At 38.3% G+C, this 25,422-nt stretch overlaps 1 long non-coding RNA gene across 1 annotated transcript; it reads left to right on the plus strand.

The window, feature by feature from the left end:
• Positions 1 to 8,595: 8,595 nt before the first annotated feature.
• On the plus strand, positions 8,596 to 14,859 carry LOC120433047. The gene is made up of 4 exons (XR_005608274.1): positions 8,596 to 8,620; positions 11,699 to 11,799; positions 14,304 to 14,434; positions 14,552 to 14,859. It is a non-coding gene; the product is annotated as an uncharacterized LOC120433047 (long non-coding RNA).
• The last annotated feature ends 10,563 nt before the right edge of the window (positions 14,860 to 25,422 follow it).

Genomic DNA, 25,422 nt, shown 5'->3' on the forward strand with positions numbered 1-25,422 from the left:
TTTGCTGTCAAATTTTACAAAAATGAAGAGCGGTGTGGGTTGAACTTGAGTGAGTCACCTGAGGCAATGGCAGTGCTCACACCACCAGTCAACCAGACCCAGCTCCTCCTCTTCACGCCTGAATGCCATCCTAAACATGGCTGTGCTGACCTTGCGAGCAGCCATTAAACACCTGGAGGAATTCTTTCCATCTAATTACATTTGCCATCTAAAGCCCTTCACTGAAACAGGAACTCTTATCCAGAGTGACATTTAAGAAAAAACTGTTCAGTCCAGGTACATTTTTCATATGTTTTGTAAAACATTTTAAAGCGCTGTATTTGGATAATTATTATTAACTACAAGGATGCTTTTACACAATTTTAATTTTTAGATTTTTCGAGCTTTAACATATCAGCAGAATAACAATTATAATAATAAATGCAATCAGCATGTCATGCAAATTATATTATTCTGCATTATATTGCTTGTTGATAAGATGAACACGATTGAACTGATGATATTTTATCAAACTGTAATAAAAAACAGTTAAAACTGAGATGCTGATACTTAGGAGTGGCTGTCCTTTTTTTAATTAATAATACTTAGAAAATTAATCAACTTTTTTGAAAATAATAATTTATTGTTTTGCACTTCACCAATCAAATATTCATTTAATCAGTCAGGTAATTTAGGAATTTAACATTTTTTCCCTTCTTGGGGTGTAGTCATACTTGGTCCAATTGCCTTGCACCATGTCCCACTCCCCCACTGGCCGGCACACACACTGCACTTAACAGTCTGGTTGACACTTCACTTTGTCTCAACTCAAAGCCCTCTGTTTTCCGCTCAGTCTCTCTCTTTCCCAAAAGCACAGACTTTTGAAAAATGCAGCTACAGAGCACAATGAAATTTGTTATTTAACGCATTCTGTTTTCTTAACTGTGGCCATTTGAAAGCCGTGGTGTACTATACTCGTGCCTTATAGATTTGTTTACTATTTAATGCAGCAATTTTTATAATATAGTTGGTTATTGAAGAAGAAAGTAAGCTCTATTATTGTGCACTGTTAGAAATAACACTTCTTACATACCTTACCAGAGTCCAGCTGAACAACTCCAGACCCACATTAACTCTCCAGTATGCAGAAGTGTAACAAAGTGGACTATAGAATAGTGAAGACTGTGTAGTGTTAGAATCACTTCAGTTAGATTGGTTTACAAACATATTATTTTTATAAAGTAGCCATTTCTTGGACATTTGTGTTTTCGGCTCAGTGCTCCTCTGTTTGAGCAGCTTTCCAGTTGCCTCTTCTCCAGTCCAGGAGCCAGCCTTAGCAACCAGATAGTCAAACACTATTGTATGGCATCCCGCAGCCTGTCTACCAGATATTGATACACAGCCACCAGGTCAGCCACTATCCAGGCAAGCACCTCCGGACTGTGGATCCATCATGACTTGAGTGGGTTTTGATAGTGTAGCAGAGACCCAGACCGATAGGCAGTTTTTCCAGCATATGAATGTTTTTATTTGGCCATCCTGGCATCCTGCTCATATTGGTGGATCAGCGTGCCCTGACAGAACACCCTAAACCCACTGCTCCGCCCCAATGCAGCTGAGCTACAAACCAAACCCCAACACATACCGGCTACGGGGAGCCATCCTGCCTAGCCTACCTCCACCCCCATGAGTGGGAAAAGAAATCAGCTACAACCATCTGTGCCCTCGTCTTCGGACTACTTTGAACTTAACAGGCTGATTAACCAGATACCACCAGGTGATCTGTGCATATGCATCCTTCATGCGACTGCACCACTGAAGTAGGGCATGATCCAAACAAAGGGTGAAAAGGCGGCCCAGAAAGTAATAATAAAGAGAGTTGACCCCCCCCCCACCCACCTGGAGGGCAACTCCAGGCTTCGAGGCCCGGTGCCCTCCAGGTGTTAGATCTCACCCTAGGTCAACACACCTGAATCAAATGATTAGTTCATTACCAGGCCTCTGGAGAACTTCAAGGCATGTTGTGGAGGTAATTTAACCATTTGAATCAGTTGTGTTGGATGAGGGACACATGTAAAACCTGCAGGACACCGGCCCTCGAGGCCTGGACTTGCCTAAATCTGATATAGACCCATCTTTCTTCGTTACAAGAACTATGGGGCTTGTGTGACTCTTTTATTATTCCAAACTTCAGCATTTCAGCCAATTCCTTCAGAACATTTTGCCTCTAATGTTCAGGTAACCGACAGGGCTGTCAACGCACCGTTATGTCAGGGCATGTTACAAAATGGTGCTCTATGAGACTGACACAACTGGACAGTGGGGAGAACACATCTGCTAAACCCTGTTGCAATGCAGCAACATTCACTTTTTGAGCCTGTCTAAAATGGTTATAACAACAGAGGGAGGCAGGAATGGTGGAATTTTGCACCACTGGCCCCAACTCGTGTATTTCCTTCCCCAGGCTCACCAGAGAAGTAGTTTCAGCTGCTCTCCATGATTTTAGGAGGTTGAGGTGTTTTATATTTGTGGCTCCTCCCCTGTCTGAACGTACCAGTTCATAGTCAACATGACCCACTCTCCATGTGACCATGAAGGATCCTTGTCACTTGGAGAGTAACTCTGGGCTAGAAGACAGTAGTAATACAAGCAGTTTATCTCCTGGTAAGAATTGAATCTAGCCTCTCTGTTGTACAGGCAATGCTGGCATTCCTGGACCTTTGAGCTCCTTCACCCTTATTCACCAACTCCTTAGATCCACTCATAGTAGTGTTCTGGCTATTCCACGGACCCATTTGAAAACAAAGGGGGATCACGCTTTCCAAACCTTCACACCAAAACTGTGTATGGTGTTTGGACTGGTCACACAGCCCATCTAGCAGATGGTGATATGCCACCGCCTGCTCGTGCATAGCCGCCAGGTCAGTGACCATCTGGGCAAGCACCTCTGCTGGCTGAATAGACAGCGGATCCATCATGGCATGACTGGGTTTCAGCACCACTGTAGCAACTACCCAGACCCCAGTTTCTCCAGCATGTGAATGTTTTTATTTTGGCCATCCAGGCATCCTGCTCATTTAGGGGAAACTTGATTAGGATATGGAGAACAGCTGTGTGGGTCAACCTGCCCTGACAGCACAACCTGAACCCACTGCTCCACCTCTTCCCTGCAGCTGAGCCGCAAACCACACCCACCCATAAAGACCTCGACAGCAACCCCACCTGATGATAAATGAAAAGAGAATGTATAGAATAAAGTTTTATGTAACAGATATTACTATTAGATGTTTAAAAGGAAAGGGTGAGTTTTATTAGCTGTAATTTTGGAGCAAATTGCTGGTCTGCAAAATACCCAGATTTTGATTTGTTCCGATTTGAATTTTAAAGAAAAAAAAAGTACAAATAAATATATTCATTTGTGTTGGAAAATGTTGGAAAAAACATTTTAATAGCAGTTTTTAATTTGTAGTTTGCACTGACTGTTGTTTTCCCCAGTGGTTTATTATTTCAGCTGCAGCTAATTAATGTTAATTCTGTAACCACTAATTTAAACCTTTGTCTGTTGGTTAATGTGCTCTCTATAGACACCTGATTTTATTCTCTTTTTATGACCACCAGTGAACTTTGTTTTTGAACTTCAGCAGAGTTGTAATTTTCCTCTAGAGAAATTATCTAAGAAAATATGTACACAAATAAATAAGAGTTACAGCCATTAAATCTTTATTTGAACCTGACCTCATGGCTCTGAATCAGGACTACGTAGGTAGTAGTTTGTGGAATAACTCATGTAACTACTGATCATTCCAGTGTGCCAGAAAAATCAGCATCAATTTGTATCAAATGTTTTACATCCTATGATGCTCAGCTAATTTCTGATTTTTAAAGGTTGTGAAAACTGAGACTATGTTTACTCATGCAGGAATATCATGCAGGGATGTCTTATGGAGAAGCATTTATTGCAGCAAGTCATCCAATTCTGAAAGCAATCCCTAACAACATATTTATACTTATGCTATCTATCTACAGTTTGTCTAACAAAGCAGTCTATGTTTAGTCATTCATTCATCTAAGAGAGAAACAGCTTCTTCTTTTATATCTAATGAGAGTAAATTATTTAAACAAGATCTTATCTACCTGAAAGTCACTCAAAGGCCTCGGGTTACTCACACTCTAAACCAAAAAATCTGTTAATATAGATCAATTTTCTAACTAAACTAAAAACTGTAGCATTTCAGGATTCTTGTGTAAGAATCTTTCACCACTGAAAGGAGTTTTGAGTTGTCAGTAAACTGTAATTTAGAGTTGTGGTTATTTATGGCTTACTTGCAAATGATGAAAGCTAGGCAGTGAAATTTCATAAGGGATTCAAACATTTTTGGATTTGAGAATTTCATACGGGATTTGGATTTTACTGGAAACTCAACGACATTAAAAATGAAGTGATGCCAGCTTTTAAAGATTGAGGGTAGTATTTATATGAATCCAAAAACACTTCATAGGTATGTGTTTGATTATAAAATCAGAACACAAAATCACTGTTCATGTGGAGCCATGGTAAACAAACTGCACTGAGGTCTGACACTGGTGGGACAAATAGGCCTCATGGTTGAATGAATGAAAAGCATTAGTAACAGCACTTCACTGTAAATAGACATGATGCTGAGTGGTTTTTGATGGAATGGTGGTGGTATTTTGATATCACTCAAAAACTCAGCCATGACTTCTCCAAGCAATTACTATGCTGTCATTTTTGAAAATGGGGTGTCAAATCCTGATCACTAAGAAGAGTGCAATTAGACCTAGACCTGACAGGAATAGCAATACTTTCTATCGTTAACATATGGTTTGACCAGTGCCTTATACATGTCTCAACAAAGCCACAAAGAATTTGTCCAGAAGACCAAAAACTCCCTACGGTGTTCAATTTTGTTACTACACAACAAAAGAAAGGTGAGAGAAATACAAAAACTGCCAACAGAACAAGAGAATCAGTATAAATGTTCATATTTAAGAATTCATCTAAACTTTAAGCTGCCCTGTTAAACACCTGTTGAATTTCTTTTTCTGAGATAAGAATTTCCTCTCTCACCAGAGAGGGTAAAGAGTAGATGGGGCATTCTGAAGAGTATGTTGGTGATCGGAAGGTCATTCCTAGCACACATGCTTAGGATGTGTAATCCATCGCTGTTTACCTTTTTCAACACCACGAGGCTCCATCACACATACATTTCTAGCATTAGGGACTTAAGGGAGCTGCCCTCACTAATCAGCAAAGATTCAGTCAGGACAGGGGCAAACACTTGCAGATCTGATGAAGATGTGACAGGAAGGCAATGTTTCAAAATGGACTGACTTACTCCTCAAGTAAGAAGGATGTCCTGATGGCCAGTCCAGCTGCATGGATCCTTGTTTAGTGTCTGCCTTTCCCTTATAGAAAAATATACAACCATGCAGTGGTTCACAAAATTATGCTTCTTCAGTGCATCTTACTGAGACGAGTTTTACAGATATTGTACCATACCAGTTCCCTGGGTATCAGGGCTGTTCTTCTCTCAGGTGTTACTGTCGAAACTATGACCTCCAGTAGTAACCTGTGCCTTTGGCTTTGCTCTCCACCTTTTGCTGCCCAAGAAAGCATTTATCATGTTTTGTTTCCATACATACTCCACTACATAAGACATTGTATCATTCTGTTGATGCATTTCTCATCTAAATCTCATAACTCAAAGCAACAGTTTGTACTTCTGGTAAATGGCCTGTATTTGTATAGCGCTTTTACTAGTCCCTTAGGACCCCAAAGCACTTTACACATCCACATCCACCCATTTACACACACACATTCACACACTGGTGATGGCAAGCTACATTGTAGCAGCAGCCACCCTGGGGCGCACTGACAGAGTTTAGGCTGCCGGACACTGGCGCCACCGGACCCTCTGACCACCACCAGTAGGCAACGGGTGAAGTGTCTTGCCCAAGGACACAACAACCGTGACTGTCCAAGCCGGGGCTCGAACCGGCAACCTTCCGATTACAAGGCGAACTCCCAACTCTTGAGCCACGATCGCCCACTTTTGTCACTTATAACCATAGATCACATAACCGTAGAGCTCTTATTTGAATACCGTCCAGCACTGCATTCGTATTTTCAGCCAAATCACTTCAAACTTGATTTAAGTCTAGTCACACATCGTCAATGAATTGAGTGAAATTGTTCTCAGAATAGGTTTAGTTGAAACAATAGAAACACATGCATGTCTTGTATCACAGTTCATGGCACTACTAACTACATAAAAGCAGGGACTATACATAGGTTTCATGTAGTGTGACTTTACTGTAGTACACAGGTTGGTGCTATGTTCTAAGTTTTATATACTTCATTGTCGTTTTTGTGATGCATATGTGTCAGGTGTGATTTGCGACAAGAGCATAGGAGAAAGAATGAAAATGAAGATTTACAAAACAGTAGCAAGACCTGCTATAATGTATGATTTGGAGAAAGTGGTACTGACAAAAAGACAAAGCAAAACTAGACGTAGCAGATTTGTGTCAAGGGCTGTGTGCAGCAGGCAGGAATGGAGGACCCAATACACTGACTTGAGTAGGCAAAAGCTAAAGTCAAAACTCAGAAAACTAACTAAATTGAAAATACTCATGGATCTAAACAGGTAGGACACACAGTGGGGAATGAGGGAGAATGCAACACTGGATGGAAGAAAACAAATGGCTTAAATACACAAGGAATGACGAGTGAATAGGAAACACATGGGGAACACAGCTGGGGGTAATTGCACACAACGAGACAGAGGATGCAAAGCTGAACATAACACATGAGACGAGGTAGCTTCAAAGTAAGAGAGGGAAAAAAAAGAACGTGGCCCACACCGACAGGAGACTACCAAAGTAAAACAGGAAGTAACGGGAACACGCACACACCAGGAAAGAACAAACATGAAAACATAACTGAGACAAGGACACACAAGAACACAGCGAAGGCACATAACAAAACTAACAAAACTACACATCAGAAATACTAAATATAACTAGGGGAGCTCCAAATTCAAAAATTAGATAATAGAAACACTAAATCAAAGGATATAGATAAATCAAAACCATAGCCACTGGGTCACCAGACCCAGGTATCCTAACAAGTTGAAGATGCTAAGATTTTCATTGGGAGTGAAGAGGTATAAACCTTATCATGCAAACCCCATATATCACATATTGAAAAGCAGTATATGCATAGGATAGCATAATACAGCATAACATACATTACAATACTAAAATACTAAGGGGAAACCTGAGAAAACACTGATATGAAACTTATGACAGTGAATTGTTGCTACACTAAGTTCGAGTCAGATGATTTGAAGATATTCAACCTCTGCGTAGACGACCAAAGGGATATGACCAATTCACTTGCAATTTGCAGTTACTGATGCATTGATACAAAAAAAAGCGTTTCCCTGAAGACAGACTTTCATCATTCAAGTCACAGAATAAGAGTGAGTGATGATAAATGAGAATGAGGACCTGTACCATTACTTGATCTTTCCTGACGACCATTTCTTATAAATGCAACTTTTTACTGGATAACTGTCTTATTTCATGTTTAATGACAGTATAAGCATCTCCTATTGCTGAGTGGAGTGGAAGCTGGAGAACACTGTTTATTGTTCCAGTGGTTGCTCAAATTGTTCATCCTTTTGATTATTGTCAAACTGTGGTCTGTTGTGCTTCTCCCCCAGTTGGGCTAAGACAATGATACAAGCTTCTCAGGTTGTGAGGATGTAAACACTTCACTCGTTGACATGAGCCGAGCCATGTGGGATGTAAGTTCAGCTTACAGTGTTTGTCTTTTCTGCCAGTTTCACCACTTAATAGCATTTAATCTGGAAAAGCACTTGAATTCTTGAGTTGGTCTTACAGTTGCATAAATTCTACTACATTTTTAAGAAATAAAATAAGTACACTTTAAATAAAAAAAAAAAGCAAAAGCATACAGGAGAGAATTATTGGAGGTGGCAGTTCATCAATTTATTTAAAATCTTGACCTTTAGAAACTGGAACAGTACAATGTGTTGACAGCAACTTTCCCATACACAGTGTTGGGGAGTAACGGAATACATGTACCGCCGTTACGTATTCAGAATACAAAATATGAGTAACTGTATTGCGTTACAGTTACCGTTTAAAAAGGTGGTATTCAGAATACAGTTACTTTGTTGAAATAAATGGAATACACAGCGGTACTTCCCTGTTTCATATTGTCGCGGGTCAGGACTGTTTGGGTTTGTTTGACAGCTATGTTCTGTTGTTCCAGGCGGCAGCGTTACGGTTGCCATGGTTACAGGGTGACGCCTCTCTCTGCGTGTTTCCTGGGTGAGAGAGCGCTTTTTGTTGTTGTTGTTGTGCTAAGCTAAAGGCAGAATGCTACAGGCATGGCCCTAAAGCATGTAGCCTGATGGGCAGTGTAGTCCGTGCTGCAGGGAGAATGGACTACCATACCCGTTATGTGTCTGTGAGCGAGGGAGGGAGAGAAAGGAAAGTCCGAGCTGTCACGGAGCAAAAACGGGAGCTGGAAGCATGTAAATATAATAATAACCACAGCAGCCAAGAAGAGTGCCTGACGAGCCCAGCTGTAAGTAAGCTATTAAGACTCAACTGTACACTGTGTTCGTGTTTTCCTCCGGAAAAATAAGTTCCGTTGGAGAAGCCTTTCAACGCCTCTCTCTCTCTCCCATAAGCAAAGTTGACCCAGACAACAAAGTAAAGCTAGTTTTCGCTACCAGCCCGACACGACCCGACGTATTAGCCAGAGGTCCCTTTACTACGTTTCGAGCCATGGACCTTCAGTAACAGTAATAAATCACAGCAATAGGACATTCATGTAGTTGTAAACAGCATGATAATATATTAAGTATTCCAAAGTATTCAGAATACGTTACTCTCATTGAGTAACGTAACGGAATACGTTACAGAATACATTTTGGGGCATGTATTCAGTATTCTGTAGTGGAATACATTTTAAAAGTAACCTTCCCAACACTGCCCATACATGACTTTATGTTTCAGCCATGAAAGCTGAAATGAGTTGAAAAGTAACTGGTTTAGGATGCGAGTAGGCCGAGTAGCAGAATTAACCAGCAGGTTTACGCCTCCTTGTTTCTTGGGTCCACCTTGTGTTTTTGAGCGAAGGCTGATTGCCCTTCCAGGTGTCATAAAGACTGAATGGACCGGTGGTTTTGTGCAATGACATGGTAGCCATTTCATGGCACTCCCCAATGGTCAATGACTCTGCTGCATCATTGTTCCACACCATTGTGCAGCTCTTTATGGTCGCAGCTGCCACCTGTCCTCCATACAGTGTTATCCAGAATAGGAATGGCATTTTTGTACTGGTGGAACTTCAACTGACAAGCTTTGACAAGCCATTTGAAACCACTCCCATAACACAAATCTTTAGGCTATTCTGCTTTAAGCTCTTTTGGGATAAATAAAGTATATCTTATCTTAAAATGGACGTGCAGTAGGACTCTACTCATAGGTACTGTGGATGTTTTGCTATATTTGGAAAATCTGTTGAACAAGAGGTTTTACAGCAGAAAAAGCAGTATTATACTTCTTGAGTAGTGTCACTCCAGCTTGGCCATTAGCTTGCTGTTAATTTCATGCAGTCCTCGACACCCTCCCAGTGTGCAAGCACATAGTGCCTGCATATTAACTGCTGAGTCAAATCAGACATTTACAGAAAAGGGCAAGACATTTGTATTAATGGCTAATTGACATCACATTAGTTTTATGCAGAATACAACACTCAGCCAGTTAATAATCATTTATCTGTGCAGAAGCTCAGGACTTAAATATGAAGGGTTTGATTTTTTTATTCTCTCAAATTTGGAAATAGTAATGCAGTAAGTCTCCAGCATTACTGTTTGAGAGTGCCTTTGTGATTAGGATTTTTTTTTCTGTGTATTGAGCAGCGTTGATCTAAACATTGGACTAATTTTCAAAATACCATAACTTTAATATTTACGGAGATACTGGATATATTTACATTGAAATATATAAAATATTTATTAAAATACATGTTCTTTATACATTTTAAAAATCATTCTGGTGTTATCCAATTTGCAGCATTGTGCCATGACATCTTCTTTTACTTAACTGCTTTGGTGAAATTTTTTTTTACATCAAAAAATGTCGTCATCACTACTTGTAATGCAGTTCTCAAATCAATAACGCATTTCTCCGCCCACTAAGCCGTTTGTCATTGTTTTTGTGCCCACTGCGATAGTTTCTATGCATACTTCACCGCTAAAGACATGCTTGATTATGTTGATCCACTCCTCATCTGAAACTCACAACTCAATGCTGTTTGCACTTTTACCTGTCAGAAATCTAGATATCTCAGTTTCCTTAAATCTGTCTAGCATCGCATTAGTGTTTTCAGTGTTGTCTTTCTATCAGGTTGAAGTATCCTTCTTTGACCTCAACAAGCTATTTTCACTTAGAGAAATGCAACTCACTGGATATTTAGTCCTTTTCAGACTATTCCCCATTAACCCTGGCTAGAGGTGGTTGTGAGGAAAAATGTGAGTAGATCAGCAGTCCATCTAGCATCAACACCCTCACCGCATTCAGTCACCTTAGAATCCCAGAAATCATCATAGAGTGTCACAGCAAATCAATACAAAGTCATACCATCTTTATAATGTCCTGAAACATGAATCATGATGGGAGTGGTCTCTTCCAGGATTGCAATATGTCCATCAACTGGACGTAAAGAGTCACTGAAGGACTTTGGTTTTAAAAAATAAATCTTATCATTTTATACACACTGCTATTGTTTCTGTACTAAAGATATTTTTTTATTGCATTGATGCAATTCTCACTTGAATCTCACAACTCATCAGAACAGTTTGTACTTTTGTCAGTCACATCTCCAGATATCTCCTTTTACTGAATACTGTCCAGCATTGCGTTAGTGTTCTCAGTCAAATTACTTCAAACTTTTTTTTAAATATTTATGAAAGAGCAAATCCAGCAATGCAATATCAGAGGCTTACTTGCAACAAAAAGAAATACATACTTGCAATTTTCCTGTTCTTAGCTGACAGGTGTGACCCCAGGTAAGGTCTTCTTCTCTTGCTCTTGCTTCTGCTTCAAGGTCAGATGTGCTTTGAGAGATGCTCTTCTGCATATCTTGTTTGTAATGAGTGATTTGAAGCATTCACTTATATTTACCTTTCCTCTCAATGCTCGGTTTATACTTTATCACAATGTCTTTACGATGTCTACATGCCTAAATGCTTTGAGTTACTAACCTGTGGCTGAATATATATTTGCATTAAGGAGCAGTTGAAAAAAAAGTGACTGATTAATGTATGTTGTTTGACTTTACTGGACGATACCGTTGTCACTGTCATGTTCACTGATTTTATATATTTTTTGTTTTCTGATGCATATAGTTTTACAGATATTATTTTGCTTTTCTTCATTTCAGAAAATTTTCAAATAAATCTTTAAAGGTTCATTCTGGTGTCTGGACATTTTTTACTCTACAATAGACCTACATTTTTTTCTGTACTCTTGCAGACAGTAAGTCTTTGATAAAAGTAAAAAACAAAAAAAAACAGTTTGATATCTAAGTCTTAAAATAGCGATGAAAGGTTTATATTCATTCTCCACAGAATCTTTTGCAATGTCTTTTGCACAGGTGAGTCTGTCTTATGAAAAATGCCTTTTGAAAGCTGCATTGAGAGTTACAAGAACGACATTCCTGCTGTGAGAATGGCGCCAAAGCGATTGAGAAAAACGGTAAGGTGATTCGATTTTTTTCTATTGCTTTTTAAATTATTATTATTATTATTATTATTATTGTCCTTTTCAAAGTCTTGTGACCATATTTATTTCACGACTCCAACAAAATTGTGTGCCGGATACAAGTTAAGGGTAAGCTGGGCAATGTATGTTGAATGGGACACGTGAAACGCATGCAAACAAAGAATGTGACATCACATTTACACCGGGATGAAGAAGTGAACATAATGTATAGGAAAATCAAAAGAAATTAGGTCTATAAATCAATAAATTTGTCCAAAGTTTTGTTCAGATTCGTCCACCTATTAATTAGGAGTTTAGAGCGTACAGAGAAACATATATCCATACTTATGCATATTATACTGAGAGAATATATATCATTATGGCAAAACAGAAAACACATGTAATTCTGATCAAATCAAGTCATTTTAGCCTTGTTTTCTTTTATTTTAAAAAAATATGCAGATACAACACATTTAAAAGGAATTCATTGAAATGCCCACTTCAAAGTTACAGACATTTCTCATCTAAGTGCAATTTCTCTGAAGAGTAGTTGCTTGTTATTGAATAATATTAGTAACACTATTTCTTGAGTTTGGATTTAAATGTCCAATTAAAAGTTGAACTGGCCTCTAGGAATGATATCTCCACATTTACCAAGGTAGTTTCCTACTGTATCGAAATTTATAACCCGTTGTGGGAACACAACAAGGAAAGTGCTACCGGGAATCGGCTTCCCAGCCATTGATGTAACAAACATCTCCATCTCCAGCCCACAACAGGGGGAGCCAATTTAACTGCAAGGAGGAGCATTGTGGATGAGTGCATCTGTTGGGGTTTTTACTAGGCATTGGCTAGCAACTTCCCTGGTCAAGCCAAAAGAGAACACTCACCAGTGGCTGTAGGGGTACTTGTGAGTTATTTAAACTCTAACTCCATTTCTCATCTTCGGTTTCCAGCTTAATTAAATTCAGTCCAGCTAACTTACTCCCTCCAGGCTTTGGTGGACTCAGGAGCTGAAGAGGGCTTTCTGGATGGGAATCCCTATTTGCAGTTACCATCTTAGAAGTCTTAGTCTTACGACAACTCCCAAAATAGCAAATTTTTAACCAACATTGCTCATCGGGTGGAACCTGCACAGCTCATGAAATCACCGTAAGCACCTGCAGTTCTTTGTATTTTCCTCTCCTCAAATACCAATGGTTTTAGGTGAAAATTCATAATCCTGTAATTGATTGGCCTGAAGGTTGAATTACCAGCTGGAGTAATTATTGTCTGCCCACCTGTTTGCAGTCTCCCCACCCCCACCAAGACTGTGCCAGAAGAATATGAGTATGGGAGAGGTTAGTTTGAGGTCAGGAGAGATTCAGTAACACTAAAGCCCAATTCTTACCACCCCATCACCCTTTTGACCTCCCTGGGGCCCCACTGCCATCTTGCCATCTCTGTAATCTGTCATGGTTGGAAGGGGGGGCTATGGAAAAAGACGTCAAAGATTAACTGGCTGTGGGTATAATTAGTCCGTCTTCCTCTCCTCTTGTTTCTGTGTTTTCTTTGGAAAGATAAGACTTTACAGCCCTGTAGCCTTTATAGACTTGGTTAAAGGACATCATAATAAAAAAACAAGTATCCAATCATTTGAAAACATATACGTCTGTAGAGGTGTTTTCCATGCTCCTGTTGGCCATTTTGAATATGTTGTTATGCCTTTTAGATTAAATAATGTAGCAGGACTCCTAAAGCTGAAGCTGCCTTTAAAGAACTTAAGGCTCAGTTTACTACTATCGCAGTTCTGGATCAGCCTGACTTGTGTGTTTATTGTTGAGACTGACACTTCAGACACCCAGGTGGAAGTGCCCAAACAGGAAGCTGCATCCTTGTGCCTTCTTCTCATGTCATCTGTCTCCACCCAAGCAGAACGTTGGGAACTTGGAGCTTCTGGCTATTAAGCTGGCATTAGAAGAGCCTCTTTGTTATCTCCTCAGTCTCCAGTTATTCACTGGGCAAATAGAGCAAAGTTTTTGTTTCCATCTGTGGGTGAGTGGAGCTGTGCCTCAAATATTTTTTTTTCTGGTAGCCTTCTATGAAGAAGGATGTTAGAGCCTATCTGTTAGCCTGCACAATCTGTGCCTACAGAAAAGCTTCACATAGAGCCCCTGCATGTGTTCTCCAACCACTGCACACACCTAGCAGGTCAGGCATACTGTGACAGACATCGTTTAAGATCACAGCCCTCATTTTATATCTCAGGTGTGGAAAATAATCTGTTAATCAATGCAACTCAGTCTATCATTGGAGTACTATCCTCAAAGTAATGGCCAGACTGAGCGAGATAACCAGGAATTAGAAGCAGCTTTCCACTGTGTCACTGTCTGTAATTCCACCTCCTGGAGTTCACTTCTTCCCTAGATGGAGTATGCCCAAAACACAATGTCTCAGCCACTGATCTAAACCCCTTTTAGTGTTCTGTCAGGTATCAACCACTTCTGTTCCCAAACCAGATTTGGCAGTCCCCTCCAGTCCACTATCATCTCCACCACTGCAGGAAGCTCTGGAAGGACATTGATGAGGCCCTACTGTGCAACACAAACACAGATGGAAAGGACTGCCCCTGCACCGTCACACGCTTCAGGTCAGAGACTTTCCTCCAAAAAAAAAAAACTGACTTTGAAAATTCCTACAATCTATGATTCAGCACATTTACTAGTAGACTGATCTGACTAAAAGTCTTTATTTCCTTTCTCTTTAGGTAATTGCATTCAAATGCAAGACATCAGAGGTTGAGTAAAATCCAGAATTCTCATCTTTGATAAACGGCAATGAATATAAATAAGGGGCAAGCAAACGGGAAAATAAACAAACCAAAAAAATCCAAAAAAACAGCCTGGCTTCATTAACCGTAAGCAGCTGCAGAGATCCCCTCATTTTGCTAAAGTTCACCTCACCTGTGCATCCCATTGTCTTCAGTTTTGACTTTGTCTTTGAGTGATGCCTTAAAGCATGAATTTTAGGGGGTAACCTTACAAATGAGGTAATATCTTCTTGAAAAATTTTGTTCCAAGCTCACATTGCTAAGTGACGCTGAAACTGTTCTGGCAGTCCTAGCAGTCATCTTACTAAAGCGAATATTCATTCAAATTCCTCTAAAGTCTATTTTATTTCACTTTTAGAAACACAACTGAATTATTTAGTCATTGAGAGTCATAAGATATTGCATGTTATGTGAGCGTATAGCAAGGTAAAACTCATCTAGCACTGGAATCCATGCTGCTTCAATAGTACTCCAGCAGTGCAAAATGACTACCTCTTTATATGCTTCATATCCTATGAGATTGGCATTAATGCAACCCAACTGCACTCTCACCCTCTCACTATTTGCTTGTGCCAGCAGGTGATTGTATTGCACTCATTATAACCTTTTTTTTTCATTAACAGTCAGTTATAACAGTCTCACCTGCTGCTTTGATGCTCTAACGTGGAAACGCAACACCACCATTTCCTTTTCCTCATTACTTTTGTACCGCTAGCATGTGCCTTTTGTTCAGGATTTAAAGGTGCAGTCACAGAAGCTTTATACTGTGGCTGTAATGATATGAAGATAGTTCAAGCTGAATCCATGCTCAGTTTAGATTTAAAATTTGCATTATTTTGCTTGCTTGCACTTACAGATTAAAAGTTCCACAATGAACTTTATGGCACTGTTTACAAATATCTATCACAATTGTAGGTTTAGCCTTTAGAGTTGGGAAGACAATGTGTGATTTTGCACTTGCAGGCTCCTTTTTCTTATTACCCTGCGTGCATGCCTGGAACTTTTCTACAATTTCTTATTTGTCATGTCAAAATAATATAAGCTACCTATAGCAACCAAAACTTGGTGTCTGTGGCCTGTGTAATGAAATTTGCAGCATCTAAGCTGTGTTTTGATAACAGGTTAATTAACCTTTTGCTCATTCTGGAACATTTAACAAATCAAAATTAACACCATACTTTAAATACATGAATGAGCATTTAGCCCTCTGGGAATTTATCTGCAAATTTCCAGTGAATATCTTGTACATATTATGCTGCAATATGAAGCAGCAATGGCAAACTGTTCTTATGGGTAACTGATTAATGACAATGTCAACACTGATACTGTAGAATTTTATTAACTAGCAGTTTGTTATAAGCATTCAGTAGAGCCATGGTGATATTATATCATCATGTCATTCTATGATTATGTAATGATAAATATAAAAACAGAATTCAGATAAAAGCTTACATTATGTATAAATTATAATTAATTGATTGTAATTTGTGGGTACACAATGGGCACAAAACCAATCTGTGTGAGCCAGATTTTTACGTGGTTTGTAGGGGATCTAATTATTATTTCACTCAGTGACATGTAAATCAATTTATAACTTTCATGTAGTATGTTTTATTTTCCTAGATTTTTGTTTGATTTTGGTCTCTTACAAAAATGAAACTATTAATTTCTTTGTAAGTTAACAAACTTACACATTCAGGGGATGAACATATTATTTCCTCCACTGTATTAATATTGTCATAATAATTTAACTTTGCAGTCTGTTCCATATGAACCCACAAGTTAGTTGGCTTTTTGTTGTCTCAATACATTGACATTCAACTCACATTTTCCCATCTATCGACTTGCACTTTTATTGTCCCTAGTCTTGGTAGGCTTTTGTGATTTTGTACAGGAGAAAACCCATTAGTCCACTCTTTTTTTATCTTCTGTTTCTAGGATTAGTCGTGGATGTTTATATACCACAGACTTGGTTGATGTAGGTTTTAAAAGTCTTTAGTGTCTCTTTTTAAAGTCATAGTATAGGAGACTGTAAAAGCCTGTCTTTCTTATAATGTTTTGCATCACAAATGAGAACTGTCTCTTTCAGTCTCTTTAGTAATGTTTTTAGGTTATTTTTTACATTTTTGTGGGGTTTTTGAAATAGGATGGTGAAGATAACATAGGAAAGCTTGGAGACAGAACAAGAGAAGACTAATGGATTCTAGCCTGAGCCTCTGCAATAGCATTACAGCATATGGATCACCTGCTTAACCTAAAGAGCTATACTGGCACCCAGAAATGTATTTCTTACTACACTAATACTTAATTCTTCAAGAACCCGATTAATATGTTCTAAAAAACAAAGAGTAGGAAATACAGCACTTTTTTTTTCTTTTTTTTTTTAAAGGTGCACAATGAATTTCCAACAGTGAAGTTGTTCTGCCCAGACCTCAGCGGGCCTTTTAGCTTGTTTAGATGACTGGTCCAGTGAAATGACCCAAATTAGGTCGTTAGAAGAATATCTTTTATGTGCCAAAGTGCCCCCAATGGAGATGCATGAGCTAATGTGCATGCACAGCTTTCAGTCTGGGCACAAGAAAGTTGTCCAATATTTCTTCTGGTCTATTAGATGTGCCAAAGGCTCAGACTGGGCTTAAACTCACTGATCTGTAACAATTAAATGTGTACAGCGAAATATTGCATAAAACTATAGACTGCTTTGATCAAACTCGACTGCCATATCATGCATATTATATTTATTTTGAAAGTTTTATATGATCAATGATCACTATAATGAAGAAGTGTCAGCAACCTTATGAAACATTTCTTTTTTTTAAGCAAATATGCCCCAAACTGCTGGACCCAAGTTGTCCCACACAAGAATGACAGCAGAGTGAAAGCACAAAACATTTTTCATTTCTATTGTTTTATTTTTCTTTTTCTAATTACATTTCTGAAAGTTAAATCCCAGTTGAAGCTTTATCTGGTCTGACTCAAAATTATTTTTCACTAAATTAATTGCTTTACTCAAAGCAGAGTTATGGGAATACTCGGAGGCCCTGTCTTTACACAGACTCTGTCAAGACATGAACAATAAATGATGGAATCCATAAATAGAAAGACTAAGAAACCATAAAATGGAACTGAAGTACATAACTACTTTCATTAAATAACCACGTCACCATAACATGTCCACAGTTGCTGTAGCTGCATATGTTCTATGAATTGTTTTAATTTGGAGTGTAATGAATGTGCCAATTACATTTTCACTATGAAATTATGACTCTGTAATTTGAAGTTATTGGGAGAGCGTACTATATGGTTTACATGGGTTGGAACAGTAATAAGCCTCAAATGCTGACAGTGCATCAGCAGCAAAGCACCATAGCCCTCAGAGAGCCATCAAGCAGAAAATGATAATTAATTAATCATGGAGTGTGAGGCAAACTCGGTTCTATTAGCCCTTTGGTAATTCTTCCCTCAGCCTTCCACACTAACCATAGAGATCATGGCTCTCTAATAAGGCTTGTTTACTCAGCAGCAATTTGGTCAGTGCACTGATGACTGGTTGGAAAATGTTCTTGAACTCTAACATTTACATTATTTTGCAACAAAATTAAACAGTCTGCAGATTTGCTGGTTGCTTGTATACACAGCAGTGGGTTCTGAATTGCAGCATAACACACCGGAATGTCTCTTCACTGCTTCTCTCTGGTTTTTGTTTCTGTCCTTGTTGGTTTGTATTCCATCCTGTTCCAAAGCTGTCCTTTCACCACTGTGTTTATACCACTCTTCTGCATGACTTGGTTTAAATGTGATTCTCATAGTTAAGTGGATGGATGCTTTTGTTTGATGTCCTCAACCTCTTTTCAACTCGGTGTCAAAGCTGGACATTGCTAAAGCATACATCCTTTGTGTCTCAAAAATTGAGCTAATTCCATAAGTTTGTACACTGTAAAATCTAATTAGTTCCCAGAACTCAAAAAAATTATGGAAACTCGTTGCCTCAAAAAAATTGAGTAAAGCTTAGCTAAAAATGACTAAGTTAGGACAACTTATTTACTTTGAGTACTCTGTACAAGCTCATTTGTTCCCAGAACTCAAAAAAATTGGATCAAGTTTACGTAAGATGACCAAGTTAGGGCAACTTACTCATTTTGAGTACACTGTACAGCCTTGTTAGTTCCCAGAACTCAAAAAAATATGGAAACTCGTTGCCTCAAAAAAATTAAGTAAAGCTTACTTAAGATGACTGTTAGGACAACTAATGTATAAGTTGTCCTAACAGTCATCTTAAGTAAGCTTTACTTAGTTTTTTTGAGGCAACGAACCATATATTTTTACTACTTAATACTGCAAGTCTGCAGTATTAACAATAACTTGATATTTCTGACTGTACAACACTAATTGTTTACCTACTGACAAACATGTTAAGTTCAACTAAATGAAAAAACAATTTGTGGTACCATCAATATTTTTAAAAATAATTAACAACAATTTTTGTAATGATGTTAAAATCAGCCCAACTTTTATTTTCAAACACAACAAAGTATAACAGCCAACATACTGGACACTGTTCTGCTGAACAACAAACAATTATATTGCCATCACTGTTATAATCTTACAATGAAACAAAGTCTCAGATTTAATTATTCTGAAAATAAGTTTAGGTCTACCACAAGTTTGTTTTGTACTTACATTACTACTTATATAATCAAAATAAAATATTTGTTGTTCTGTCACAAGTGCAGTCTCTAATTTAAACAACACATTTGTTTTCCATTCCAACACATGAGCTGGAATGTTGTATTATTTTAAGGATGCTTGTTTTCAGTCCAGGCATTACTGCCTGAATGACTGTCATGGATCGAGGTGATCCAAATGTAAGTGCAGAAGAAAGTCTTTAACTTCCCTTAAGTACAGTGGCAGTGGATGTGGGTTGGAGATGCAATGAGCTTGAACCTGCAGGCGACCATCTTCACTGACCACACCATCTGTGACGGAGGACTCATCTCTCCTGTTGTCCTGCAAGCAAACAATCATATTTTTGGAACATGAACTTAATTGCTTTCTTAAAACATTTTTTTCTGCATTTGGTATAAAACAGACTCCAATTTAGACGATCTCAGGCTCCCTCCCACCGGAGGGTGACATTCAATGTCCCAAATTGTCAGTCTGGATAACCCTGACCACCACCCAACACACAATAATGTCATGAAAGCATCATTTTAAAAAGGGCTATGCAAACATGGCCTCCCCTCTGTCAGTGCGCCCCAGGGTGGCTGTGGCTACAACGTAGCTTGCCATCACCAGTGTGTGAATGTGTGTATGAATGGATATGTAAAAGCGCTTTGGGGTCCTTAGGGACCAGAAAAGCGCTATATAAATACAGAGCCATTTACCAATAACTTTCATTCTAATGATGTGCAAAATGATTTTGGGCACAAAACAGATTTTGCTGTTAGAAAACTTGCAGACTTCACTATATACAGTGTAGACCCTCTAAACTAAGTTTGGGGATGTGATCTTTCAAGAAATGCAGACCAAACTGTTGTTGTTTGTTTACTTACACAGCATGTCTTGTAGAATTAACTGTGGTCACCAGCAACAGCATAGTGCAGTCATATCTCAAGTCTAATAACAGAAGACAGGAAAAGATCAGTAAAGAAACAACTTCCCAAACCAAAGCACAAATAAAACAACAAGTAAAACAGGCTGATCTAAAGTATGATTAAAGTTCAGCCTGATTAATATAAATGTCACTGACAGTTGCTAATATATTGGAAAACCAAAATACTTACCACTGAGTTGATGTCTTTCTGTCCAACAGCAGGAGTGCTGGTCCCGAGCCTCAAAGACAGTAAGAAGCCAGCAGAGGGAGAAAAAACAGAACATTTTTCAGAAACTGATTTGATCCTTAATGGCTGTGCAATCATTGTAACATAGAGTTTGCTTATGTTGTTAAATAAAGGCTAGATTTGACATTAATAGATGCCACACATGTTCTAAAGCTGCCACAAAGCATGAAAAAAAAAAAAAAAAAAATAGACGTCTCCGAAAACGTCGGAGCATTTTTGCAAATATGTGATGTCTTGATAAATCGAGCAGATATTTGAAATTTACACAGCTACATTCTCGCCTGAAAATATCTTAAAAGTTTATTTTGTGACCCAGAAAAAGTAATTTGTAAGTTTTTAGCAAGCTCCTCCGCCATTGCCGCGCTTACAAGTACTCACAGGCTCCGACAACCGTGGCCGACAAATGCGATCCTCCTTTTCCCCAGACTACCCTTTCTGGGTCACAAAATAACCTTTTAAGATATTTTCAGGCGACAATGTAGCTGTGTAATGCTCAAATACCTACTTAATTTATCAAAATATCACATATTTGCAAAAGTGCTTCCACGTTTTCGGAGAGCTCTGTTATCCACCCCCCACACCCACCCCACCCCTAACGGCTGCACCTCCCGAAGAATTTTGTCTGGGCTCTTATCTCACTTATTTATTTCAAACAATCAACAGAAAATTTCACCACATAGTTTTATGTAAGGTTTTTAAGGCTGTGGTGTTAATTTTTAAGTAAGACGAGCCCAGCGGCAGCAGCAACGCTTAGGCTAACACTAACTAGCTAGCAAGATTTTAAACCTGGTGCTAAACTAAGAGAAGTCACAAAATCAGTTTGAATAAGAGTAAACATTTACTCACAAAGTCAGTGTATCAGGTAAAAATCCACAGCAATGACAACAATAATATCTTGAGCTGACGCTTCTCCAGGTTTGCTCAACATATTCCATAAAAAATGCACCGTGAACATGCGGACTGATCCGGGAGGGAGGAGGACGGTAGTGACGCGGCATTTTCAAAACACATCTTTCATCCTTCCGCCCTGAGAAGCAAAACTTCCAGCTTACTTAGTTTTTCTAAGTTAAGACAACTCAAATAAATGGAGTTTATCAGCGTTTTTGCATAAAAAGTACTGGTAACTTATTTAAATTGAGTTCTAATAACAAATTGATAAAAATTGAGTTCAGCCTATTTAATATTTTTAATTAAACACAATATTACATTTTACAGTGTAGCATATATAGATATACACATAGATTTAGAGGCTAACTAGCCTATGATAAGGACATTTTTAATCAATGCAGGTCGCATCACTGCACACTGTTACACTGTTTCTGTAATCTTATATAATACTGGTGCTTATAAAAACTATTTATTTCATTATTATAGCTTTATACTTCATTGAAGTAAATGGAGGGTAAATACAATATAAGATCAGCTTAAAAAGTTTGATATAGCTTCATTAAATCAAACTCTCTACCTGGAATCATTACTCCCACAAACACACTGTCTATTAGAAAATGAGATAAGGGACTGACTTTGATTTTCATGATGATAAATGGTTACAATTAATGTTCAATTAATTGCTATAATTAACAACTTAATATAGAGCCCAGCCAATTAAAGTTAAATCCCACTGTTTAAAAATACATAAGTGTGAGAATTTATATTTTGTTCTCATTAGAAAAGGTGGATATACTGAGATTTTAAAAAAAATGCCTCCAGGCAAAAGTCATCACTATACACACGCTGAAGGTAAAGATTCATAAATTGATTTCTATGTAAAATTGAGTGCTGGAATTAGCAGTGTGCAAGTCCACACTGAGTATCACTCACTGGTGGACTGTATGAATTGTATGGCCATGCAATTACAAAGCAAGACCATAAATTAGTCACTGAATTGGTCTTAAATCATGTGGTAATGCATCAAATACTATCTCTCGCCACTCAGAAGGGTGTTTACTGCATAGGTATGTAAAAGCTGTGCTTTTTGTGCCAAGTACAAGGAAAGAAGATTCTTTAGGGGCAGGAGAATACAGGCCTTTGTTGCTTCAATAAATGTTTTTTCTGTCTCTAACTTAAAAATTGAAAGCTGTATTTTGACAACTTGGACCCCTAATGTTTTACATCAGAGGTCCAGGTTGTTTGAAGAGAATGACAAAGAGACTGAAGACTACAGAGACTATCAGACAATCCCATAATGATGTTAACAAGCAGAAAAAAAAATACCATGAACACAACATCCTGTGATCTTACCTGTAAGCTGTTCTGATTATTCTCCTGCATATGCTTCGTAAATTTTTTACATAAATGCATGCTCCTAACTGAAAGTGTTACATGCGGGCATGCTATAACGTTGTTTTGGCTTGCCTAAAGCTATGACTGATATAAAGTACAACTACACATTTCCACTCTTCAACATCTGAAAACCATTATCTCAGTTACTACAAAAGAAGACAGCAGCGTGTGCTTTTATTCTGACTCAATATCTCAAGAGGACTATAAACACTGCCATGTTGCTACAGACCATCTCATCCATGCAGGTCTGTATATATGCGTATTTTATAGCCTGTGGTCTGGCAAGGACAGAGGAATTAGCCTGATCCACATTCATTAACCTCATTCTCATTCTCCAGAGCAACAGTGCTGTAGAACTGTCACCACAGCACAAAAATGATGAATTGGTAATCAGTTGAGAGCTGTCAAGAAAGCTCCAGGAATACAAAATTTACACACTTGTTTGCCCTTGCATTAACCGTTTGTAATCAAATCACTATTTATCATTAGTTCAGTTAGACATGTTTTATCACCCAGTGTTGTCATATATGTACAGGCAGGGAGACAATAGTGGCAGTTCTCATTAGACACACTGAATATTGAACTCTTGGTAGAGGTGGGGCTGGCTGTGTTTATTTCTTATAACTAGGCCTCCCCCTAAAGCATACGATGCTTGTTGGTTGTGATTCATTTTTAATCATCCTCTTTAATTATTCATACATTTCTTATTGAAAATAGAGTGCATGCAACAAATCAGTATGTTTAGCTGCTGTTATTTTTTAAATAAACTAGCAGGTAAGAAAATGTATTTTAATTTGCACTTCCTTAATTTATTACACACGTACAGAACAAGAATTATTGGTCAAATTAAGCTTATGTGGAGCATCACTAAAAAAAAACAGTCTGACATCAACACCTAGTTATGTGTTGACCACTCTATGAGCAGAAGGATCCTGTGGAGAAATCAATACAGTGACAGCTGAGCTCCAGAAACTCCAAACTGTATCCTAATTAGGTGGTCAGTGTGTACCAAGAGTTTCCCTCACTTACCTAATTGTGCTTTAAAGTTCAGACACAGTGAAGAGTTGGAAAGGAGAAGGCTTGGGAGGCCAGTTGATGGGTAGTCTACCAACCTGTTGTTAATGGTTCTTGTTTTAAAAGTTAATGAGAGCTGGAGTTAAAAGCAGCATTAGCTAAAGGCTAGGTGGAGTTGAGTTATATGGATTAACTTTTCATTACCTCCTCATTAGGTGGGCCTTGGGATTAGAGAGACCCTTGTATGAAATGTAGCATGAAAATATCCAAATGGGCTTGCATAAAGCTGGTTTAGAAGGGGGGGAAGTGGAGGAGTTAAAGATTGAGCTTTTAGTCCTCTCCTCGTCTCTGAGATCCCTCTACAGTTAAGCTGACATCGTTTGCTCCCTATTAGCCAATAAGAAGGCAGGTTGTAGGAGCAGAAAAGCTACCTTTTCTTAAGGAGGTGACTTTAAAAACTAGACTGGGTCATTAAAAGCGGAATAAGAAGGCCATTATAATTCTAACACTGAAGTTGCCATTTATTTGCATTGTGAAGTCCCTGGTGTAGTAGTTAAATGTCACTTGCCAACTTTAATGAGAGTAAAGTTAGAGAGTGTAGCCAGAGCTGATTAGTGTTTTCTGCAGCAATTTTATCCAATGCAGTGTCCAAAGGAATCATCAACACTTCACACTGAGAGCATACTGGGCAATCAGATTGTTCAGACCTCCCCTCAGCTAGCCCAGCTATCACTAACACGTTAATTACCCTGAATCAGGAAACAGAAGTGCACAGATCTTAATACTTTCTGTAAATTATGCATTATGTAGTGTGCCAATAGGAAAGCTTTAAAATGGTTTGTGCCTGTTTTTCCTGCTTGTAATTTCAAAATTGTTTGAAACAGGAATAGTTTCAGATGAACAGTTAGTTGACTAATGACTTTGTAATTGCTTGAATCATATTAATTAATTACCCTAATGGTGATCCCTGAGGTTGAAGAAAGATATCTAGTTAGTACAGAAGTGAACTGGGGGGAAAATACCCTTGACTTTTAATGGCACTGAACACTTTCCTGATGGGTTTATGAGCTCAGTTACTTGTGAACACAAAATTAAGTCTATTTTGTAAATTCTGATCATTTTTAATGTTTTTAAGGATTATCCAGGGTGTGTGTGCAGTTTGACATTGAGAACCATCTGTTGCTCATCATATTTGGTTTCAAAATACCAAGACAGTGACAGTGAAAGTGCTCAGCTAGCATGTTCACAATAGGCCTTCATTAACCAGTGTGTGACATTATGAGACTATGTTGATGTTTTATGCTATTCACGTGTATCATGATCAAGTCCAGCTGTTCCCAGCGTAGTTTAGGAGAACTGTGGTCCAATCTGGACTTTGGGCTTCAAACACAGTCAAACTTTGTATGGGGAGTGCAGAATTATTAGGCAAGTTGTATTTTTCAGGAATAATTTTATTATTGAACAACAACCATGTTCTCAATGAACCCAAAAAACTCATTAATATCAAAGCTGAATGTTTTTGGAAGTAGTTTTAGTTTGTTTTAGTTTTAGCTATTTTAGGGGATATCTGTGTGTGCAGGTGACTATTACTGTGCATAATTATTAGGCAACTTAACAAAAACAAATATATACCCATTTCAATTATTTATTTTTACCAGTGAAACCAATATA

This window comes from Oreochromis aureus, linkage group 2 (assembly GCF_013358895.1).
Source record: "Oreochromis aureus strain Israel breed Guangdong linkage group 2, ZZ_aureus, whole genome shotgun sequence".
Classification (NCBI taxonomy): Eukaryota; Metazoa; Chordata; class Actinopteri; order Cichliformes; family Cichlidae; genus Oreochromis; species Oreochromis aureus.